Here is a 24,797-nt window from a genome sequence, read left to right as displayed (position 1 = left end):
CAGCATTGCTACTGTCATTTTGCCAAAATCTCTAAGCACCAACAGAATGACTACATGTGACCAGAAAAGATGGAAATGGTATCACTAATCCACAGGGATCCTTTATAGAAAAAATGAATAACATTGCAGTAACAAACAAATATGCTGTTTGTACTGCAAACAAGTGGGATTCTTTGAGAAAAGTAGAAACCAACATGTTGCCATAAATGCCATCACTGCCAGAGTGCCAGAAGGAAAAAGAGGTAAAATTCAGGGCTGAACAGAAGTATTCTTATCCCTCCAAAGGGATAAAAAGATGTGAAACTTTGGTGAGGCCTAGGGATGGGGACAAATTACTAGGGAGCAGCAAGCTATTGTATGGTAGTCAGGATGCACCACAGTAGTTATTTGTATGCATTCACCCTATGGCAAATACCATGTTTTGTGGTACATTTGACATTTGATACACTTCTGCACAGCACAACAAATAGTTAAGTGTTGCACTGTACAGTGGTATTAGATATCAGAACATGAGTTTATATCATTTGTCAGGCAGCTGGCTTTGAGTGCTTGCTGAGTAAAGAGCTGGGAGTTTCAGTCAGTATTGTGAATGTTTATTTGGGTCTGCAAGTATTAATGAAGGTTTTAATATGAGTCATGAGAGCTCAGACTGTGATTCATCTAATCTCTGCTGAAAATTCTTTCCAGAGCCAGGTCTTCCCAGCTGAGAATGCTTTGTCCTAAGCTCTCGTGTGCTTCGTTCCTGCCTGTGTGATCTGGTTTATTCTCTTAGCAGAAGCCTTGAGCCATTTAGCTTGAATGGCTTTCACAATATTAAGATACAATTTACCTTTTATCTTAAAGTAGTTCTTCATGCGCTATTGCTATCATCTCAGTGTATTCCTGGTTATTTCTTCCTGCAGTTTATCCTTCAGATTACTATTCCCCTTTCTTTGGTGCTAGCCATGTCTTACAGTCAGAAAATAAAGTTCTCCTGTGACTCATATTCCAGGCAAAATGCCATTCATTCTAATAGAGAGAAGCAGTATCTATCTTCCTGCTATTAATTTACCCAATTCTGTTTTTTGTTGAGATCATTTTCTATACTTTTAAGTAGACCTTGTTTGTTCGCAACATCTTCTATCTGAGGATCTCACCACACTTTACAGTTTAATAAATTAGACCTTCTAACTTCACTATGAAGTACGTAAATCCTAAGATTTCTTTTCTGCAGATGAAAAATTCAGACATAGATAATTTAAGAAATTTGTTAATGGCCATAAACCATAACTGATAAATGAGCTGTGATCTGAATCAGTATGTCATGATTCCCTACTTGAGCTTAACTCTTATTTACTTTGTACAAAAACAGAGTTCCCTAGGCCAGCATGTGTGTAAAACTCCTTTTCACCCCCAAAACACTTTTGGGGGTGAAATATCTGGCATGATCTGTATCACAAAGTAAGTTTGGTTTTAATAAAAAAGAGAAGTTAGAAAATATAATTCTGCCATCCAAGGCCATTTTAAGGCTCTATGAACAATTCTATCTTGTAGGCTGAAAATTCTGATGTGGTCTGTACCGCAAAATGACTTAATTTTTTAAGCCAGCTGCCAATGTGCAAGAGAATGAGCATCCTCTTCATGGACTGCTCATAAACCAGCCCATCAGTTCATCTCTTTTGTGCCTGAACATCAAACTGTGAGTATAGTCACAGGAGAGTAGTGACTTGTTGTCTCAGCCAGCCCTGATAGCTTTTGGAGGAAGACTAGGATGGGTCTATTCCCAACATCATATTGGGAATGATGTGGTAGACCTGTGCATTATGTACTCCCCAGGCAGTCCAGGTCCTGGCAGTGGATATGGTGTTATTTTTCCTTTTCTCTTGTCTCCAGTAAAAAAGGGTTAAATTAAAATCATTTATTTGACTCTCTGCTTGTCAGTGAGGAAATCCACTTATTGAGCATTGCAGCAATATCTTTAGTTTTCAGATTTCTGGCTTTCAGCTTGAGCTGGTGCTGTGTAGGTGGTTTCGTAAGGACACTTAAAAATTGAAGTTGGCCTTTTGAAGGTAATCGGTCTTTGGCAGATGATCTGCAATTAAGATGTTGGGAAATGAAGCTCTGCTTATGAAGGACTGTTTAAGACAAGACTGTTCAACCTCTGGGCAAGAGGCTGCATTCAGCCCATGCGGGCAGTAGTACTCTTCAGCTTATGCTCATTCCTAGAGGCTGTGAATTCTAGTTGTGTGTCTGCAGCTTCCTCTGGGCAGCTGTTTTTTCACTCCCTGGCCCCATGGTGCCCCCACACACTAGTCATGGCGTTGCACACAGATTGAATGTCTGCAATGTGTATGCTCAATAAGCCACCCCATCATGGGCTATGTCGGGCTTATTGTGCACAAGGCACAATATCATGGGCACTTGCCTATGTGCTCAGGACTTCCCTGGGCTTGAGGTGCCATTATTGCAGAGTGTCAGTGACAAGGGCCACTCACATATGTGTGGGAAATGGGGACATGAATGTCCTGTTAGCAGTTTGAAGCTTCAGCACGGGTTTTTAGGCAAGATGGTGTCTATCCTGCAGATGGGAATATTTGGAACTGGGGCTATTAGTTTTGGCCTGCAAGCACAACTGATAATCAAACATAAAAACTAAACCCCAAACCCAGCAGCAAAATGCTATCTGCTTGCAACATTCCCTCTCACTGTCTAGATCATGTAACCAAGCTAGTAACAAACCCCAGCTTACTAGGCAGAAAATCATGTGGTGAAGGGATTGAAACAAGCCTCCGTATTGCAGCTCCTCCTTCAATAATCACAACCCTCTGCTTCAAGCCACCCACTTCCATACCTCTACTATCCTTCTGGCACAGCAGCCCCCAACCCTCCCAAGCTGCATCACACCAGTCCCAGGCACCAGCTTTCCCACCATCATTCTCCCACATCACAGTACTGCTGGTTGCTCTATTTATCCGGGCTTCTCTGGGCAGTGGAGTCACGGCAATTAGCTGCTCAGCTTGAACCCCGAGGTGGCTGATTCTCAGAACAGGTTTTTTAACCAGTCTTTAGTTCCTTTAGATCCCTAATAAATGGGTAACAGACTCATTTGCTGTCACTGGCCCTCTATTCCTTTAACAATATTTAATCTGTCTTTGCAAAATGTGTGTGAAGTGGGGATTGAAAATGACCCATCCAAAGAACCTGATCTACCCAGGTACTGTAAGCTTGACACATTGGATTCAGTGGGCATATGAAATATAGCTGATCTGCAGAGCAATTGCACAGCATGTTATGGACTTATGCTTGTTTCAAAAGTAAAGCAAAGCACATTCCTGAAATTTTTGACTACAAAATATTTTTCATTTTTTAATGGCACTTGAGTGTCTTTTCTGAACCCTTTCAGTGTCTCAACACTGAATTAGTGGAGATCAATCACACAAATGTCAAATAGGGCTCTCCACTTTTGATCTATATGTACATTTATGGATTGCATTAGCTCTCTTGGCTACAGAATCGCATTAGAAGCTAATGCTTGGTAGACAATCCACATTATGCTCTGCCAAATCTTTTCTGGGTCACATCTTCTCAGGATAGGTCTTCCAGCTTCTACCTGTTCTTTGAATATGATCTGCATTCTTTCTTCCTAGACCTATAACATTATGGTTGACTATATTTTTCTGCTTGTGTCCAGTTTGCCATGCCACCCAGATTGTTCTGTATTATTGACCTGTTTTCATTCTTCACAGCTCCTATAATCTTTGTTGTATCTTTAAACATCATCATCAGTCAGGCCTAGGTGTACTAACGTTTTGCTGTCAGTATGTTTGTCTGTCCTATGCACCTTCCCACCCAAGCTTCTACACAGGAATTTGTTGAGGCAGCATAGTCCTGGTAAATGCAGGATGTACAAGCAATAGAGACACAGTGCCTTCTGTTTTGCTCAGTCTCCTTTATGGTGGCCTATATCACATCATTTCTGCTGCCTATGGACTGGGCCTTGCTTTTCATAAGCTAACAGTAGTCTTGCAGACTAGTCTTTTAAGAGAAACTTGATTTTTTTACACACATGCTGCTACCCCAAAAGACATGGAGACACAGCACTGTGCAGACATCGCAGCCCAATTCCAAGGGAACAATTCTATATCAAGGCTGGATACAAGAAACCTTCTGAAAGACTCAGGTTGGAAGGACTAAAAAATGGTACTCGCTTGTCCACTGAGAAAACAGACTCTCTGTGCCGCTACACTGACATGCATGAGATGTACCTTAAGATAACCCTTCTGATAGCAGGGCCATCTGTGCTGACAAATGAGTACATGAACTTCCCCAGAGACCCAGAAAAGCTAATTGCACCCTCTTGCATATTTGTGACAGGCAAAACTTCCTCTTTCCAAAGAACTTGAGTTGTGTACAAACAGGAAAATCTGTACTGGAAAAAGAGAACATTGTCAAGAACTTGAAACAATAGAATATCAGAATAGAAATGCTAATGAGGTATCAAATATTCATTCTCTCTCTGCCCTTTCCTGCTAGTAACTTAATAACAGTTTTCCTCCAAATTATCGGTGTGATTATCTCACAGATAATAGGAATTCCCTAATATGTGGTGGGCATTATGCACTTCTGATTTAAAATTATGGTAATTTGTTTCTCATTCACTAGTTAAAGAGTTTGGTCATGTAGTGAGACCAATAAGACTATTAGGTGAGCAAATATGATATTGCTATTCAAGAAAAAAGCAAATCTAGAAAAGGTTAAATATTTTTGTTTCTTTGATATTATGTGAGCACAGATCCTGTTTGCAGCCTTTTGAATTTTTAAACCTTGCAAACAGTATGTGTAGTTAAGTTATAAAAATGGTCACCTAGTATTTATATATCAAGCAAGAACATTCAATTTTTGAATTAGAAATACATTTTTGGAAAGTTTGGTTTCATATGCTAGCGCTCAAGCAAACCTCTAAGTGTTTGCTGCCAGGCTAAGACCTGAGGCTAAGACAGGGATCTGACTGTCTCCTTGCTACAGGAGCAAGCACTTTGTACTGGTCACTGTCAGAGACAGGGTTTTGGACTAGATGAATCTGGCCTATCTGCACTGGTAAGTAACATCCCTAAATTGAAACTTCATTTCTGAATTGCTGTACTCTCTGTAGACTTGGTTTACTAGCTCCCTGTATATAATTTTTTATGTCACTTCCTAGATAATGAGATATTTTAACAGTAGATTTTGAACTAATTCACAGAATCACACAGAAACCAAACTATGTCAATATTGCCATTAAATGGAACATTTTTGTTTTCTTTTTAAGTTAGCCTTTCTTTATATGTAGACTCTTGGCACCACCTAGTGTTTGAATATGCAGACCAACTCTGTAGATCTCTGGGCACAGAGTAGCTCTACAAAAGGGTTTAGTTAGCTATAGTAAAAACTAGTGGTGCTGGCAACCATCCCCTAATTAATTTCATGCAATTAAGCTTTTCCAGTTGCAGAATGCAAATATACCAGAGGAGAATATGCAAACTCCTTTCCATGGTTGTGGCTTCCAATCCCTCCTCTGTCTCATAATGAGAACTGGAACTAAAAAATCAGTTCAGGCTTCCTGAATTGAAATGGACATCTGTGTGTCCATTAATGACAAATGTACAACACTTATCATGGAAATAAGGAGGATGTTAGATGAAGCTTCAAGCACAGCTCAGATGGAGAAAATGATTTTGCTCCTCTTCTAGACTGGTGCCAGCTCCTCACCCAAGCCATAACAGCAGCTCTCTGCATCCTAAATTTAGCTGGTGTTTATCCCCCTTTCTAGGAGATGATGTTGACCTCCCAGTTCTTACATGGAGTTCTGCAGAAACAGAACCATAATTACAAATATATGTAATCTATAATTACATATGCTACTCTGCAGAAAATCTGCCAGCAAAGCTTTTCTGTCAAAAAAGTTTGGTTTGCTACCAAAGCATTGATTTTATTAAGATCAGTAAAAAAATGTATAGTTTAGTATAGAAATCTATGGCTTCTAATGAAGCTCAGAGAACGTAGTTTCTGATTTCTGATATATTRGGACCATAACTTGCAGCAGCTGAGTGAAAAGATCTGTGTGAAATGTACAGTGTAGTTAGCCAAGTGTGAAGGGGAAAAAATTGCTGTGATAACAAATTACGCTTCCTTCTATGTGCTGTGAGAAATGTGGTCAAGCAAGAAAATTACATCTCATTGTCAGTTTATGCCAGGCCTAATGAAAGGCAGGAGAGGCGATATCATTTTTAACTGATAGCTTTGCTTGTTTTTTGTGACTCCATGAATGTGACCCAGCTGCTGGTTATTGAGGTATTGACAGGAATGGCTGGGAAAAGACAATCTGCTATAGATAACTAGAGATAGAGGCAGAGGATGCGTAAAAGAAAGAACAGAGAGGATATTCAGCATTTAAACAAAACTTTATGGATTCTCCTACATACACTGAATTTGGCTATGCAAGGAACAGATTCTGAGTGCTTTCCTGGAAAGGTAATCAGCTGGACTAGAGAGCCTGACCCATTATTAAGGAAACAATTGTGATTTTTTTTCTGTGGCTGTGTTTTCTGAAAGAATTAAGCATCTGGTCTAAGGTTGTCCTTTATGCTCCCTCTCTAGTAAATGCAGAGAGAAAGCATTTTCAGAAGGTGATTCATTCTGTGTATCTGAAATTTATTTCAGCATAGATGAATCCAGAGCTCAAGGGGTAGTTTTTCCATTCCTGGATTGTAGAGGAGGCCTAAAGGACAAGCTTAGACATGATGCCAATTTTAGATGATTTAGGTGAGATGAATCCTGTACTAAGTCAGAGGTAAGAAGCAAGGTGAGGAGAAGACAAATGAAGAAAAATGCACCATTAATACTGTGAATCCCCCTTTCTCTCTCAGGTGCCTGTTATTTATTCAGCATATTGGAGGAAAAGGTGACAGGCCGGATAGTCTTGAGACCTATGTCCTGTGAGTGCATGAACTGATCTGCAGCACTTGGCATCTCTGTTCCCTGCTGCCCTCTGCCCATGGACTCCATCTATATCTGTTTTAGATCACTTTTTGTTGTATTAGATGATCTGATGAATGCATGAATCTACTCATAAAACAAATGGCAAGATTAAGCATTTCTCTGGGGGCTGATTCCACCCAGGTTTATGTTCAAACTAGTTGACAGAACCTTACTTGAGTTGTCTCCAGCTTGATTGTGGCTGGTGAATATAGGCCCTGAGGCTTTCCTCTCACAGCTGTCACAACATAATATCCTAGTCTGTCCTTTAGAGTGAGCACAAAATCCTTATGGAGGGTCCATATCAGCCATTTCCGTAGAAAAGAATCTGGGGTTACGTGGATCCATAAGCTGCATATGAATCAGGCATGTGATAGGATTGCAAAACAGACAAATGACATTCTGGGAAGTGTTAATAACAGGGTCATGCATAAGACAAAGAAGGTCGTTTTTCTGGTCTGTTTGGCACTGGATTTTTATTCCTCAGCTGGAATAGAGTCTCTTATTTTGGACACTGTGTTTTAAAACAGACATAGAAAAAACAGAAAGAGTTGAGAGAAAAGCAATGGAAATGACGGACAGCTCAGAAAATCTAACCTCTGAGGAATGACAGAAGGAAGTTAGGCTAAAAAAAAAACAGAGAAAACTGAGGGAAGGGGAAATATAGCAATCTTTAAAGTATGTTTTCAGTTGTTACCCAGTAGATCATCTGTTGTCTGTGTTTGGTGCAGGTAAGAAGTTAAGAAGTTAAAAAGTAATTAGCTTAATTTACAACAAAAGAGATTTAGATTAGCAATTAAAAAATTTTTCTAGTTAGAAGGGCAATGAAATGGGGGTGAAGGAATGTTACCTGCAGTCGTTGTAGAATCACTTTCACTGGAAGCTGTTAAGAACAGAAGCATCGGTCAGGAATAGTCTGATATATTTCATTCTGTGTTGGTGCTGGGAATGGGCTAAATGATGGTAGGAAATCTCTTTCAGCTTTAGATTTCTAACTCTCTGTGGTACTGTCAAAATTCAGTAAAAGCTGTATTTATTTTGCTCAGATGGAGTGGCACATATATGTGACCTTCCCCATCAATTTAATCATATGCCTGCCTTTTATTCCTACAGCTTGCATTCCTTGGCTGTCTCTCTATGTCCAAATTGCAGTGGAGCCTGACTACCAGCCTGTCTTGGACCAGGACCTTGTTGCCTTCCTCCATGCGTTTTTCACTTCCATCCTGGATCACTGCACTCACTTTTATTAGAACAAAGGTAATCTGAATTAATACAAAAGAAGGCTGTACCTGTACTCAGTATTGTGTCATCCACAGAGCACATTTCATCTCTCTTATATAGACTGCATTGACTTCCACTTAATTTTCAGCTAAGTTAAAATGTTTATTTTGTCATCAAAAGCTCTATAAGGCTTGGGCTCTGTCTATCTAGGGGTATCTCTACATTAATCGTGCTAGGGTGACTGTCTTGTACCTGGGGTATTCCTGTTAGCTTTGGTGCTAACAGCAGTCTAAACAATAGCAACATGAACCTAAGTACAAGCTGCGGAATCTACCTAAGATGCTAATTGCAAGTATGAGAGCAAGCTCCATGATGCTACAACTACACCTAGATGGAAATCCATACTATGCAGTTTACAGTCAATTTGAGTGTGTCTGTGACTGTACATAGATGTTTTTGAGGATTCTTTGAGGATTCTGCTCTTCTGGCTCTTTACATAAGCTGGTGAGATCAGCTCAGCTGGTTGCCTGAAACGTAAAGTTCTGGGGGCTAGCTGTTTTCAAAGGTGAGCTCTTGAATTTGAGTCTTTCCCTTAGTTTCCAAAACCTGTAAGACTTCCAGAACTGGTGGGAAGCTATTATTCAATTCTGATCTGGTCTAGAAAGATTTATCAACAGAAGATACCTTTTATCACCATTGGTTTGCATGTATTTGTATATGTTTGATGCTAGCCAGCAAAACCTATCCTTTCTGTCACCTAAATAAAACCATCTTCCTGAAAGACACCAATTCTTCACTAAAATTCAGCCCTTGGCAAAAGTCCAGCCTAGGTGTACTCTCAGGACACTCTAATGTCGGCCAGCATGAACCAGTGCAGGTTCTATGGGGCACAGGCTTCCAGTAAAGAAAGCCCGAGGCTTTCTCTGAGAGATGGATCAAGTAGGGAGGCTTTTGCTTTTCTTTTGTGGAATAGGGATTTCTATCATGGTCATTTTTTGACATCACATTAATGTCATTAGTTCATCTTCTGGGTGTTTGTGTTTTGTTGTATTGTACATGTCTGGAATGTCATAACAGGCAAAGTACAAACATCAGATAAATAATGGTGGGACTGAATAAGGATGTCAGACTACAGCTCTGTATAAATGAATGTTTGTTTGTAGTCCTAACTAAATTCTGATGGGTTATTTTTACTCTGTTTTGAGCTCTCTCTGAATATTTAAAGTTTGTACTATGTTCAATCTGATTAACTGTGCTCATTGCTACAATGTGAAGGATTAAATCTAGTGTTTCTAAATAACAGAAAAAAGATGTATTTTGAGAACTGCCTGGAAATAGGCCCAGACTGCCAACTTTAGCTCTGGACCCCATATTTTCATCATTTAATTGAATACATTTTGTTAATTGTCTGGAAAGTAGCTTTGATCTACTGTGTCTATGCACTTATTTACTTCCTTAGACTAAAAAAAAATCGTGTTTTCCTGCAGTTTATCTCCCTGTTAGAATAGGATTGAATGGTTTGAAAATATGAATGGACTGGCTCAGAGGAAGAGGGAGAAAGGTAGTTCTGAGCCTTTCTTCCACACTTTCCTCATTCTCAGGAACTGAAGGTTATTTAGAGAAAGATCATTTTCATACTGCTGAGTTTGAAAACAGCATATTCTGGTTATATTTCCTTGTGCTTACACTCATGACCAATCTAGGACAGGGCAGCAGATGGTGGAGAGGGGAAAGAAGGGGAAGCTGGTGGAATATGGCTGACTGAGCTGGCACTGTCAGGGAGCCCACAGCTCCTTCATTAGCATTGCTGTCCAGGGTCTTTATGTAGTATGGGGGCACCAGAGTGGATGGGACCCTGTGACCTCTGAAGCACTGGTGGTGAAGTCCTAGGTTCTGATTTTAAATTTAACACATGTTGGATTTCTAATGTTGCTGATTTCTAATGTGTAAGCATGCTGAAGGGCTTTTCTCTCTTCTTCTCCCTTAGGGTGTGCCTAAGAGGAGGTTGGAGATTGGTCACTCCAAAGCTCTTATTATCCCAAAAGGGGTTAATTAATGTATCTTGTCTCAGTCAAGAACCAGTAGAAGCTTCATGCAATGAACCTTTAAAAATGTTTATGTTGCATATATATTTTAATGTATAGACCAATATAGAATGTAAGATCCTGTGAAAGATACATTCCTCACTGAATTATGCCATGTAGCAACCACAGGGACAAGGGTTTACAGTTTATTGAAGCAAGTGCTTAGCAAGTGCTCCAGCTGTCCAGTATATCCTCCACTGTATCCGGAAGATAAAAATTAGCTTTTACGCTCAGATGCAGAAACAGAAGAGGAAAGAAACAGTGTGTAAAGGTAACTATCATTTGATAAGAGGAAGAGACAATGGAGCTGTAAGAATGAAACATGTCTCATGCTCCCATTCATCCATTCACACACCTGATGCCAGAGAGACCATGCCTCCAGAAGAATATAGAGATGAGAATCTGGTATTAAAAGGGATCTTTTGCCTCACTTCCTAAGGTGTTGACAACTGTGACTCATCCTGCAGATTTTAGTATCTGCAGGATACTAAAAAGAGATCAGTTTATTAACACATGTGACTTGAAGGTTATATATGCTTACACTTACACAATAATGACCTTGTCAGGTAACAACTGAACAAAGGGGGAAGACATAGTGGTTAAACTCATATTTCTTCCAATCCTGCTATATAGTATTTTAAATAGTAAGCTGTAATATTTAATAAACAGGCTTCCAGTTTGGCAGGAGGGATAAATAGTAGAAGAGCTAGAAGTTCATCCAGAAGGATACTTTCTTCTCTTTCTAATTGTCTTCTGCAAGGAATGTTCCTAAAACAATAAGCTCAGAATTCAATTGGGAAAATGGTAATTGTTTTCCACTCCTGTCATCAGGAAACTGAAGGCTGAGCAAAGCATTTAACTCTTGTTATTACAACCACAGATATCTGTAGAATTCTCCCTACTTCTCAAACCTCCTCAAATTGTTTGGAAACTGTTTGCATTCAATGAGTTTAACACTTCAGGATAGGTRTGTGGACTGTACAATCAGTCTGAATGTGCATGTCTGAAAAAAACATATATGGAACTATTACAGGGGATTGTTTTTTCTGTAGCCGCATGGTACCTGCTAGCCACATTTACTTCAAGTTGTTCACTCAACAGGATTAGAGCTGGCAAAAAATCAGTTATGATCAAGAGGGATGTATTCAAAGTTCAGGACCAACTTTCTAACTTTAAATACTATTAATAGGTCAGGTTCTGGCTATTCCCTAAGTCATTACAAAGAAACAGAGACCCCTGCCTGAGCACCTGCTGCCAACTTCTGAGATACTGGAGTGATTTCCAGTCCCTCAGGACAAGAGTAGGTTGGGCTGGGAATGCAAAACTACTTCTTGGTTTCTCAAAGGATGAAACTTCTGTTCAGCTAAGTCAAAATGAGTTTCGCTATTGTTTTGAATCAAGACAAGAATTTAAACCTAGGAGTTTTATGTCTCTCTCAGTGGAGTTGGGGTCAGCAGGGAGTGATGTTGGCAGGGCAGTGTTTCTCCTAGCAGCGTCAGAGGAGGGACAGAGCCTGCCTTGCTGCAGCCATGCTGCATGCGGAGCAAGTTCAGGGGTCCCTCTGCGGCACCGCCCTGCCTGCTTCCATCTGGTCCCATGGCTTCAGCTCTGTCTCAAAGGCAAGAAGTGGAGAGGCTGCAGGTAGTCCTGCAAGGAACTTTCTCTGTCCTTTCATCCAGAGTATTAGGTTCAAGGAGGATCTTTAAGAAGTTCCTGCTGCTTCTCCTCTATGGTGGATTCCTTAGCTGGTATCCTATAACATCTTGCCTGGGTTTCTATACAGAGAAAAGAAGGACTGAATTCTTTGGGGGCATGCAGTAGCTTGCTGCAGAAGCCTGCCAAAGACTGGCTGAGCAGCTGCTTCCCTTTCATCTTCACGACCATACTGAGAATCAGCCTCACTGGCATGGGACATCCCAGAGAGGAAATGAGATTATTCCTGTAAGGACTTACCATCCTGCATCACTGCTTGTGTCTCCTAAGTAATCCTGTTCTGTCACATACCACCCTGCTCAGTGGGATGATATCTGAGCTACCTCAGTCGCTGGCTCCTGCCCGTGCCTTCTAACATCTTTGCAAGATTTCATGCACTATTGGTAGGAAAAATGTCAAGGACAGAGAGCCAACTGATCAACACTGGCTCCTGAACAAGACATGGTCCCTGAAATGTGTGTGTGCAAAATCAACAGCTCGTCTAAAAATGATTGCTTGCATATACAGATGCAGGAGTTGGTGAGCATCACAGATTGTATGCATTTTGTCAGCTATTCTGTTCAGGTGCACTTTTAAATGTTAGACATTAGGACTGGGATTCAATTGCTTGATCAGGGCATCTAGTGCTTTTTAGATCCTGCTTGGCCTCCTGCTGCCACTGCAGAAGGGCTCAGGTCTCCTGTAGATCCTTATCATATCTGCCAGCCCAGTGCCGGTGTCTTGGACGTCCTAGGGCATCTAAAATGGCACAGATCCCTAGTTGAGGCACCCTGATCACTACAAAAATGTCTGCCCCAGAGGGGAAGATGGAACATATTTGAAGTTCAAAGTCCATATTTTCTGGGTAGCATAAAAGGGTTTCCTTTGGAAGGAAGTAAGAACCATAATATATGGCTTAATTGTCTCAATTAAATGGATCATTAGGAGAACTACAAGCCCTTCAGGCTTTTGTAGGCAAAAGGAAAGCTGAAAGGTCATGAGCTGTCACATGCAACTAAAAACAGTGAGTACATAGTAAATGCATCTATAATTTGTATGTAAACTACAGTGAAGAATGCCTGTTTTGATGTCACTTGACTGTTTTCATGCAATCAAAGATTGTGTGGTCCTTTGATAAAGAATAATAATAAAAAAGAAATAAGATGTTGGGCTTTAGATTCTCAGGGATATGTCTTCAGCTTCTCATGGCTGTTCAAGCACGGCACACCGCATCTACACAGTAAACCTCAGTTTTTCCATTAGCACCAGGCCAAAGTTCAGCAGGCTCTGCTGTTCAGCAGTCACTCAACTGACGTTCACATCCATATTTACTGATCCGCAGAGCAATGTACATAGATGACAAAACTAGCAGCTCCGGGATTTATTGACTTCTTGTGCCTCAAGTCACACCAGTTAAACCAAACTAGCAGGGTCCTCTAAACTGGATGTTGAATTTGCAGTGTATGTAAATAAGTTATTGAACAGCTTCCTAATGGTCAGTCTTGTCTTTTTAAGATACGTATGCATTTTTTCTCTCTCAAAAAGCCCCATCACTCCTGATGAGAAAGAGAGAGGAGATCCTCCTAGCTCAGGTCTGGAGAGAGAAGGACCTGTGAAAAATCCCAGCAGTACTGAAAGAAAGGAGGGGCAGTAGAAGGAGTGAGGGGAGGACAGATAATGGAGAGCAGGACAGTAGGAAAGAAAGTTGCAGGTTGAGGCAGAATTGTGTATGTCAGAAATGGAAACTCAGAGCTTTGTTGTGGTCCTGTTTTAGTAAGAAGACTGACTCCACTGAAATCTGTGGAAAAAATTTCAAGGAGGTAAGAGCTAGGCCTGTAGTCTTTTTTTTTTTCCCCCTGCAGCTCTCCTACTTTATCTGTAGCTTTACTCTATATCTTTAGCTCTCCAAGGTGGAACTAGTTTGTTCAAAGCTTGTTCTATGTTACCATGAAGGTCAGATGTTCAAATACTGCAAAAATATCTTCTCATTTGTGCATGAAAAACTACTTCAGCGTTCATTGCCATCGCATGACCCCAGGTCTTTAGTTTGTTTTGTGGACAAACAGAGAGAGGAGGGATGGAGCATGCACTGAATGAGTGTGTTACACAAATGGAATGCACAATACCCGGAAGGTGAGCTTCAGCTATGTGCAACAAAGGTGCACTTGAAATGCTGCCACCAAGTCCTTCTCCAGGATCTGTACATCTAAAAGGAACTCTTAAATTTATATGGCAATTAAGCAGACGCACTTAGTTAAAACCTTGTTTTTTTCTGGAAAACAAAAGGGAAATTAACAAAACAAGCAAGCTAACCAATTATCTAAACAATTAGCTTTACTGCAAAAATATACACTGGGCCTCTAAGAGACAATTTCATATGGTGCCATTCTAAGTCCTAAAAGTAGTGTTAGAACATTGAAAAGCTGACTGGCATTTAACTGTAATGGAGCTGTAACACCGAGATAAGTTTATTTGAAGAAATATTAAAAGTGCCAGGATAATAAATGTACTTATAATGCTCTGTATGTTCTTGCAAAGCCCCATATTCTTCCCTGCTGATTTTTCCTCTAAAACAAAATAAATGTTAGCAATAATATTGGCTCATATCACCTTACAAAGCTGTAAAATCATATATCATAAGAAACAGGTTTTCTTTGCCAATGAAAATAGAAAAAGATTTTCACATTCTCCAATGTCTTGGCTTGTGGCATTCAGAGTAAAATCAGCCATTTTTGAAAAATAAAAGATTATTTTATGGAAAACTTATGTTCCTTAAGATGCTAAAAGCTATAAAAAGGGGCTTTCTTGAAATCATTGCAATTTTTAAAAACAATAATACAACTCACATCTTTTCTAAATCAAATATAATTAGTTTTAGTAAATATCTCACAAAAAGAATAAACTTTTCTAGCAAGCAAACATATCATACCAGACCTTGTTTTTTTTTTTCAATGTCTCTTTTGTAGCATATTGATGAGATCAGTCAATAAAAGTTCAAGAAAATTTCAGAGGTGAAAAAATGTGTTATGACAGATTGAATGACACATGGGAATACTGCATCCGTACTGTCAGTACTGTTAGAGTTCTATGTCAGCACTACTCTGTCAGGAGGAGAATACAATTACTACATAAAAATAATAAGTCTTAGCAGAGCATCAATCTAAATGTAGAGATAAAAGTGTCAGAAGTGTTCAAATTACAGATGAATTGCATGGGAAAGCCTTTACCTTAAAAGCATATTAAGCAAAGTGCATGAAACTTAGGAAATAATATTTTGAAGGTCATCTAGGCCTCTCCAACTCTGTTTCCTGTGCATGTAAACATATATACTGTTCCTCACACGAGAGAGGACTCATCAGGAGCACAGGCTTCTCCCTCTATGCCTCTTCATCTCTTCATTTATTCATAAGCCCTGCAGCCAGACAGCACCATCGCGTGTCATCTTCTCTCACTCCAGCATAACATAGGCAGTTGAATTTAACAAATCAAGCCCATCATTTGTAGTAGAAAGATACCGAGTCTGGCTTTAGAAATGGCAAATGCCAAGGAGTTGACAATCCAGCCTTCTCCTATTTCCCTGCAGCCCAGGATCTGAGCCCAAGAATTCTGGCCCACAGAAGGGAGCTTATCTGTGTGGAAGGAGTTACTTGCAAAGCATAGGAAAGTAACAAGGATTCCCTCACAGACCCCCTTGTTGAAGGAAGGCTCCATTTATTGGGGCAGAATTTCCTTAAGTTGCATGCACAAGCAAAGACTGGAATATACAGCGTTGGATAGCTAGAAGGACAGACTGGTGAAAATTCCAGGAAAAGTGAAAACTCCTTTCCAAGCTTTTTAATTTTCACAATATTTACTGCAGATCACAGAAGTCACATCAGCAACCTGAGGACTAATTTTCTACCAGAAAATCTCAGATCACTCAGCAGTGCTAAATGAATAGAAAAGAAAAATAGTAATTTATTTTAAGTCCTTTTCTTGGCTTGCCTAAGTTTCAAACACAAGACATTTGTCTTGAACAGATACTACAAAAACCCTTTTTATGGAGTATGTATCTGCCAAATTTTAGCCCCAAGGAAGAGGAGAAGATGTTAAGAGATAAGAAATTAACAGATGACCTTTGAGATCACGAAGGGTTGTATTGCTGCAATATCAGGTATCACAGCTTGGTGCAGGAGCACTGTAATTCCATAGTGTGTGAAAGGAAGGCCAACAAAGTCAAAGAGATTTATAATGCATTCAGGTTTGAAGGGAAAGTGAAAAAATCAGTTGTCTTTATTCATAGCATAATGAATTTCTGCAGTACTTTGAAAAGCACCCTTAATTACCAGCATAAGTTCAGAGCATGCTGAAAAAAGATATGACCATCGTCGTAACCATTCTGCAGTCAGTGTCTAAACACCCCTAGGAATGAACATCTTGCTGACAATGAGAGAACTGCAGTACTGGTTACACATTAAAGCACAAATTTTGTTCTCATTTGAACAGTTATTGGCAATAACTCCAGCAGTCAGCAGAGATCTTCCAGATTTACTTCTGTGAAAGAGAGGACAGAACCTGGTCCTGAATGACTTACTTTATTGGTTTCTGCTCTGCTTGCATAGAAATCATAAAGAGAAGAAGGATTTAGTTGATTTTATTTAAGCAGTTTGGTCACAAAACAAGTCTATTCTAACAGCTTTTTTAGAATTGTATGGATAAGTGGGAAAAGAATACTAGAATGAAACCAATCTTACAGTAAGACAAGTAAAGTTATATAAAAGTTCCCATGTTTGATATTAAGCACAAACATTTTGTGGGGATTAGTGAGACATGAAACTACAGAATCAAGGAAAAAAACAACCACTAAAATAGGCCTTCCACTACAAGGAAAGAATAACAGAGATTTAGAAGCACAACTGAACAGCTATGAAAGTTGATAACTAAACTGCCTATCTTGACAGTGTCTGTCACAAGGATACCACATAGCATTAGGAGGATGAAAGAGAAATTCATTACAAGCATTATTCTTGGTTGTTGAAAAACCTATGAAATCTCTTCTGTGGCACAACCTGTGAAGCTTTGGCACTTGGTACCTTAAAATCAGAATGAGAAGCTAGTGCAATACACTCAGAATCTCAGCTAACATTTTTCCAGCAACTCACCACCAAAATAAAAAAAAATTGAAGGCAGAGTTAAACAAACTGAAACACTGACAAAACTAAATGAATTCCCAGTAATATGAAAACTTTGGCTCTCTGAGCTGAAGTGATATTCCAGATGGAGATTATTTGGAGTTATGGTAATGAACTGTGTAAAGCTAAAGGAATAGTAATAAAGAATGAAAATGAATCTGATTATTAAATGGAGAGGACAAGAAAATGTACAATTGAAAGATGAGTGTGTTAGTCAGCAACATGAAACAGGATACTTTTTGCAAGAAATTGGCTCCAAATCCTGCAACATGTCAATTCTTTTTCAAAACAAAACCAGCAACTTTGAAACCTGACTTGTGCCTGCACCGTTATTTGACAACAGGAAACAGAGAAGGGGTAAAATAAGTCCATCCATCCTTCTCTTGCTCCTTAGGCTGGCTAGCAGAGCTGCTTTGAAGTATTTAGCCTGGGAGCCTAGTGCTGCGCTAGTGAAAGCTTACAGAGGACCCCATTGCTCAGGCAAATGGGCGCTGCAGCGCCTTTGCACTGGAGCCCTAAGTCCCTGAAGGTTAGTGATAGTGAACACTTACCACCTTCCTCTTCACTCTAAAGGGTGATGGGACAAGGGATAAAGAAGATATCTGGGGTGAGAGAGGGTTTGAAGGGGGCTCCCCAGTGCCATCAAAACTAGCCATAGTCAAGACCTCAGGGGCTAAGCAGGGTTTCTAAACTTTTATGCCCTGGTTGGGCGGCCAGTTCAGCACCAACGGCCTTCCTTCCTCTGGGGTAACAGTGATGGCAGCCCGGGAGAGGATGCCAGGGGCTCCTCTGCCACACTCCAGGGCATCAAGAAATCCAAATCTTTCTTAAAGCAGGAAGAGTTCCTTACAAATGCATTTTAATTCAATGTGATACAAGGCTACAGATGACATTCACACTTTTAAGCTCCTCACAGCTCAGTTTCCAGTTTGATCTCGCCTCTCTTTACCAGAGACCACCTCCCGCCCCTCCACTCCAGCTGGAGTCCTGCACTGTACTCACAGACATGCTCTGGCCAAGTTAAATATTTTAAACAGGGAAGCAGTGAAATCTTTTCCTTCTAAGGACTGAAAGCCTTCTGAACACCTTTAACAGGTCACAACCTGATGCACAACTTAATGTTATCTAATGATAACCAGAAAAATAAATAAACTATGTGTTGGCAAGTAGTATGAAATAAAATCACAAGCTAGGTTGGGGCCCAAACCCCTATTTCCTTCTCACTTGTTCTTCCTATCTCTATCCCTCACCAGTTTAAAATCTTAGTTTTCTTCCTTAAAGCAGCCATTTGGGGTTGAGAACAGGGAGTAAAAGCCACAGCCTTTGAACACTTCACTTTCTCTCAGCCTTTCAAGAGAAACACAGCAGCAGCGGGGAAGGGCCTCATCTTTCTGGACACTGTCATGCCCTGAACTCCGAAATCTGGACGTCTGTAATTTCTGCACCAGCCTCCCTTTGCTTAGTCCATTGCTGTTGTTTGCTGTTTCTCCTTCAGTTTATTCATCCTACTCTCACCAGAAGTCTGCCTTTACTCTCCATCCATTAGAGAATGCCCTTTCTGGATTTCACTCTTCACCCTCTTCTCTCCAGCCTCACGTGACATGTCCCAACACAGTTGCTCCCCTGTCCTCCTCTTCTTCATCCTCCTAAACCCCAAATGCCTCCTCCACAGCCCCCTCTAATATCCAACACTGTTATGTGCAATAACAGTATGTTCTGATCTCTCGCTTCATGCACATGTGCACACACTCACACACATTACATATAAAAAGATGTTCCTAATGCACAAGTCTATGATTAGTTGATCTGCATTCATTAGGTTTAGTAAAGAGATGATTTATACATATAGGTACCTGCACTTTTGAAAGGACTCACATCAGAGCAGTGGTTGGTTCCCAATTTTCTTGTTTGATTGCAAATTCAGGTTCATCCATGAAGGAGGGAACAGATTAGTTCAGGTCTGTCCTAAGAATAGCAAATTAAAAAAAAAAAGAAAAAAAAAGAAAAAGAAAGCAGAGTAGACTAAAGTTCTGACAGAAATTAGGCCAGATTAAAGGTTTAGCAGTAGGAATGATATCAGAGAGGAGAACTTTGTATGCAAAATACCACTTTGTATGGGGTAAAAATGCAAAGTCAGATGTCACTGAATCTTTACAAGCCACTGAAATCTTTGGGGTAACATGTTCTGGTAGAACTCCTATGTGAAGAAAATATTTATATTTAAAGCCTTCTGTTTCTATATTGTTTATTACATTATATTTATTGCTTGACAGTGAAAAATTGATCTACACCTGTTATATCTAAATCTCTTAACGAGTTTGAAATATACCAGAGTGGAACATCTATTTGACATTTAAAAGAATGAGACAGTTGTGTACTGTATTTAACTGTGACACTGTCAGTCAGCTCATTTTTATGTATAATATGTTGTGCTCACAAAAATGTGTCAAATGTTTTCTAGACACAATGGAGAATGTAATCCTGAACTTTAAAAAAGAGTAAAATCTACATAGTTCACTTACATGTCTAGTATATTTGGCTGTTTAGACAGTATTATTTAGCACAATCCTAAAATGGAGACTTTTATCAGGGTAAACATAGAGAGGAAAGAAAAATTCATGCCCCTAATTTAAACAGTATCAGTCTTTTCCTCAGTTTCAGTGATATGTTCCAAATGGGTGGCAGAGAGATGGTAATTATAGATCATTGCTTTCAGTTCTCTAACTTGAGTGATATCCAAGAAAGATGGTGGACACCTCTGAAACAGCTTATACAGTCACCTCAAAGACTTCAACAAGACCTTAGAGTTGCTGTCATCCTATAGGACTTACATGGTAAAGTGTCTTCCCATATCAGTTTAAACTCTGCTCATTTTTCACTCCATTGCAACTTGAGAAGCCTTTGGACAGCAGCAGACATTGGAATTATCTTTTGCAGACTCAGGAAGATGGTATATATGTCATTCTCAAATCACATTTGTTTTTTTTCAGGAATAGTGCTAGAAAAATGAAAATTATTGGCATTCATGTGGGGACATCCTTACTCATGCTGAGTGAATTTTTAGACCCTCTTTATCAGATCCAATCTTTCTATCTGTCATTAACTTATGGAGATCTGTTAATATTGTTTTGAGGATAATGTATTGGAACTCTTGATCTCTGAAAACTACAGACTAGGTAGGTTTCTGGCTTGCAGTTTCTACTTGCACAGTTTACAGAATCCTGTGACATATTCCAGCAAATTCAGGCTGGAGTAATATTATAACAGCTACAGAAAGTGTTGGATACACAAAAACTGAACAGTGGGCTGTATTCACTGCATGGAAACAAAGGGTCCGTTAGAAAGCAAGGTTAAGAATACATAAGTGTATTTCAAACAAAAGTCCTAAATCTGGTGAAATTTGTGCAGATCCTGAATGTTCTGCACTGTGAGTAGCTCCATATAAATGAATGATGCTCTTCACAGCATGTAAAACTTCACACATGCATAAGTCTTTGCACAGTCAGGGCCAAAGTTTTTTCGGAGGAGTGTGACTTGCTTTCCAGAAGAAAAAAACATGTGGGGCTTTCTATAAAGTTGCTGGCACTGTTCTGCTTATCAAACAGACATGAATTCACTCATATAAGATAAGATCTAGACATTTATATCAAGTAGGTGGAAATTTGTACCTATTCCTAAATGAAAAAATTAGCAATAATACTTCTAGATTTGTATGCTGGGTTGATTTCTTGATATATATTGATTAACTTAAGAGTTTTATAATATTGCCTCTCTTACCTATTAGAGCCCTGCTACCAGGCAAAATTTGCTCTGTATTAGCCAATAAATTACAGTAACTTTCAAAGAGACTGCATGGAAAAGAGTTTCTATTATTTACTTTATGACCTTAGATGTGGCAAAAAGTAAATCTTTCTATCTTACCTCAAGCTAATTCAGCATGAAGTATATGAGACAAGAATTTATTGTTCAATTTGCAGCTTGCGGATTGAAGAACAACATATTCATTTCAGGAACAGAATCTAATTTTAGATCAGTATTGAAGGTGCTATGAAATGAGAATGCCGGGAGTGTCAGTAGGACTTTTCAAGAGCAATTCCAGTCTAGTTCTTGAACAACAATGACTGCAAGATGAAAGGAATCATGGAATAGTCTTCACAGGTCTAAATGGAAACTGCTATATCTGAAATTATTCACCCTCCTGTTGTTATCGTGGATGTGGCCTCAGACTATTTCAGATAAACATTTCAACATTAAAGTTCTCTTCAAGAAAACAGAAATAGTATTTGGCCCACTTGGTGCTGGACTGCTTAGTGATAGATGATGCCAGCATTTAAATAAGCAGTCTGGGAGACCCGTGGAACATCTGGCAAGAGCTGCTACTTTTAATCACACAGGCAAAGGTTCACATTGTATGACAGTGCACAAAGTCAGTGTCAGATTTAGCAAACCAGATTTACTTGACCACAAAATGTCTAGAGAGCAGATTTAAAAGTTTCTGGAGATGTAGACAGGAACCCAGTGGGATTTTCACAAGTGCCTAACTGCTTATTTCCCATTGGTTTCTTGCTAGGACCTTCTTTGTATTAGTACTTTAAAAATACTTAAAAAAATATGACATTAGGTGTCTCAAAGCACACTGCCTTGCCTCAGGTCACAGAAAGTTGGTAGCTGCCTGTCAGTAGCTGCCTGTTAGGTAACTCTCATTCCAGCTGTAGTTACTTTTAGGGCAGGTGCCCTATGTCTGTACCAAGTTCCTCTCAGGGCTCCTAGCCTAGGATTGCATGAGGCCTGGGTGAGCTGACAGGGAGAATCACTACATGAATCAACTACATTTTAGTTAATCAAATTGCTTAAAGAGCCTTGAAGTCTTTTCCATCTCTCAGGGTGCAGTAATCTCTATGGATATTTCAACAGAGACTGCACCCCAGGTGTACAGGGAAAAGAATAGTTTCTTCACACTTTGGGCTGGTCTTCGTGCTTAGAAATCATCTTTGTATGCAAGGATACCTCCCCCTTCCTCTCCAGTACTCTCTGACCCCACACCCAGACTGGCCATGCCAGAACGCATCAGGTCCTGTCTCCAAGCATACTTTCCTGAGCAACTTCCTCATTCCTATTTTTAAAAGTCGCACATTTTGAAGATACTGAAACACATGCTCTTTGCGAGCTTACTCTCCAGTTCCTTCCCCATTCCACACAGTCACACTGTTTAGTGCCAATTTTTAGTGCATAGCATTGCTGGAAGGTCTGTTACAGAAATATATATAATCTATGCTATGACTTGCCTGAGAAAAAAAGGGTGGGGGGAATGTTCCTGACGAGACGGATTGCTGTTTCAGGATTTTGGAGGGTTTAGAGCTAGAAGTAATGAATACAAAGCAATGTCCTCAGAAAATTTTGTGCAGTGCATGCAAGGATCAGCAAAGTAGCACTAGATGGCACTACAGTAATTTTCAGTCAAAAAGAGTAGGCCAAAACCAGGGAAAGATGGACATAGGTCCAGCTCCAAATGGGCACCTCTGAGTCACCTGGGCAGCCTAGGGAGATTCTGAAGAAGATGAGACACAGTGGTCTTTCCAAAGATTATACTATACCCTGCAGTAGGTCGATAAGTGATATATATGATGAAGAAAAGTGTCAAAATCTATCTGAATGCTTTCATTTCACAAAGACAGACAGACTACAAAGGCACCTGAAAAGCTGTTATGTTCTATTAGATCCAAGATAAGGATACTCAGATCCAATGGTAAGCCCGATATCTCTAAAATCATTTCACTCAAAAGCACACCAACAATTTTGTGTCATCCAGGTAATGAGATAGTTCAATGTCAGTCTGCACATATAAGCTGAGTGTTTATAACCACAGTATTTTGTGCCTAAAAATGAAAATTTGACTTAGTGGGCCAAAGCCAAATAGACTTTAGGGTCAGCCTCATGGGTTGCATCTTCTTTTCTTACAGAGTTAAATGCTGACTACTGCCAATTTCTTTTAATATTTCTCACAACTGTTAGCTAACATCAAAGCTTCATAAAAATCATGTTCATAACAATAGACAATGGTCTGTTCTCTCTATAAGCTCCTGAAATAAACTTTTTTCTGAGTCTGATTTTAGAACTTTTCAGAGGTATAGTCTTTTATGATAACAAGTCAGTATTTCTGTGGCTTATATTATCAAATACATACGGGAGAAAATAGAGACTATTTAAAAATCATACCCATTCTTGTAAATAGCACTGATCTAAAATCAGTTCAGAAGGCTGTTGCTGTATAAATGACATGGTCTATCCCAGGTTTGAATTCTAAAATGTTGTAAAACCAGATTTATAAATCTTTTTAAAGGAAGCATTTAAGTATAGAGTATTCACTACAACAGCACTACAAGTTTTTTTATATCATCATCATTATTTTTCTATTATGCATTTCTGTGAGTTACATTTTGCCTTCTGTTATGCTCCAGGTTCAAATTCTCAAAGGGTAATTAGTATCTATTTCACTGTAGTCAGTGGGAGTTAGTTATCTTAGAGATATGCTATTCTGACATTTAAGTTTAAGGAGAGACTGGCATGAATGTTTAAGTTTCTAGAAGTAAATCCTGTTCTAGTCATATAGCTACATATTGCTTGGGAATATTTCCAGCTAAAAGGTTATCTACTTGTCAGTTATAGATAAAAAAAAATGAATAGTACCTTTCTTTACTATGAGAATGGTCTTTATTAATGTAAATAGCCTGACTGGAGACAATAGGATTGCTTAGGAAAATAAGCTCTAGAACCAGTATTATTATTGGCCATATGATGTGCTCCCACTCAGGCAATATGTGCAGGTTAACTTCCATGGGCCTTCAGTACATGAAGGGTGAAGGAGAAGGGTCATAGGGTCAGAACGTGAAAGTCTTGCATTGCACCATTGCTTCAAACAATGCCGACTTTTAAACAGCGTAGTTTAACAGGAAATTAAACTCCTCTTGTGCTGAAATTGTACTGTTTGTCCATGCAAAGCTAAACCTGTGGTAAAGATGAGAGACACATGATGTCCAAAACCACTTTATACTGGCTCTTTTAGTCATATGCCACTGCTCTTTGAAATAACTCCTGTGAGCACATTCTGTGAAACAATTCCTGAGCACATCCTGAGAAAATGTTTTATTTGCCCTACTTCTTCTAATGTGTGCTCTAATAAGGACTCCTTTAATCTGTGCTTTAAATCTCCTTTAATCTGGTCACTGTTTTACACTTTGAGATGTACCCTTGAGGCCTTCTTTTGCCTCAAAACAGGCTTGAAAACAACCATAACTTGCTGCTTGCTTTTTCAGACATGTCTGTGTCTACATTCCTGAAGTCAATGTTGGTCCTGATAGACATATCACAAAAGCAGACTCTATCCTAGATGTAGAATTGGTCTGTGTAATTTGGAAGGAAGCATAGCACTCACAGAAATACTTGCTGCTGAAGGGAAGGTCTGATGAGACATGATGTTCAGCCCAATTTGCAGTCAGAGTGGCTTACCAAAAGGTGATCCTATCAACCCATTTGAAGTCCAGAAGAGCAGCTGGAGAGATTCCTGAAGAAGTTGTCATGACAGTGTGGTATGGCTGTGGAAAACAAGGGCCGTAGCCCAAAGCTCACTGTTTTCACT

General features: G+C 39.5%; 1 protein-coding gene across 11 annotated transcripts in view; it reads left to right on the top strand.

Annotated features, from left to right (window-relative positions):
• Positions 1-24,797, top strand: part of SOCS5 (suppressor of cytokine signaling 5) — a 111,486-nt gene that overhangs the window by 31,492 nt on the left and 55,197 nt on the right. For 9 of the 11 annotated variants that reach the window (XM_026059456.1, XM_026059459.1, XM_026059453.1 and 6 more), the window contains one exon: positions 8,107-8,250. The gene's annotated coding sequence lies outside the window, so the exon portion shown is untranslated. Of the gene's footprint in view, positions 1-5,004; positions 5,077-6,884; positions 6,954-8,106; positions 8,251-24,797 lie in introns of all 11 variants that reach the window. The other 2 variants (XM_026059457.1, XM_026059460.1) reach the window with 2 other exon arrangements.

Source organism: Apteryx rowi, unplaced genomic scaffold, assembly GCF_003343035.1.
Source record: "Apteryx rowi isolate R43461 unplaced genomic scaffold, aptRow1 scaffold_158, whole genome shotgun sequence".
Lineage (NCBI taxonomy): Eukaryota > Metazoa > Chordata > Aves > Apterygiformes > Apterygidae > Apteryx > Apteryx rowi.
Note: the sequence above shows the minus strand (reverse complement) of the source record. Positions and strands in the feature narration are given on the sequence as shown.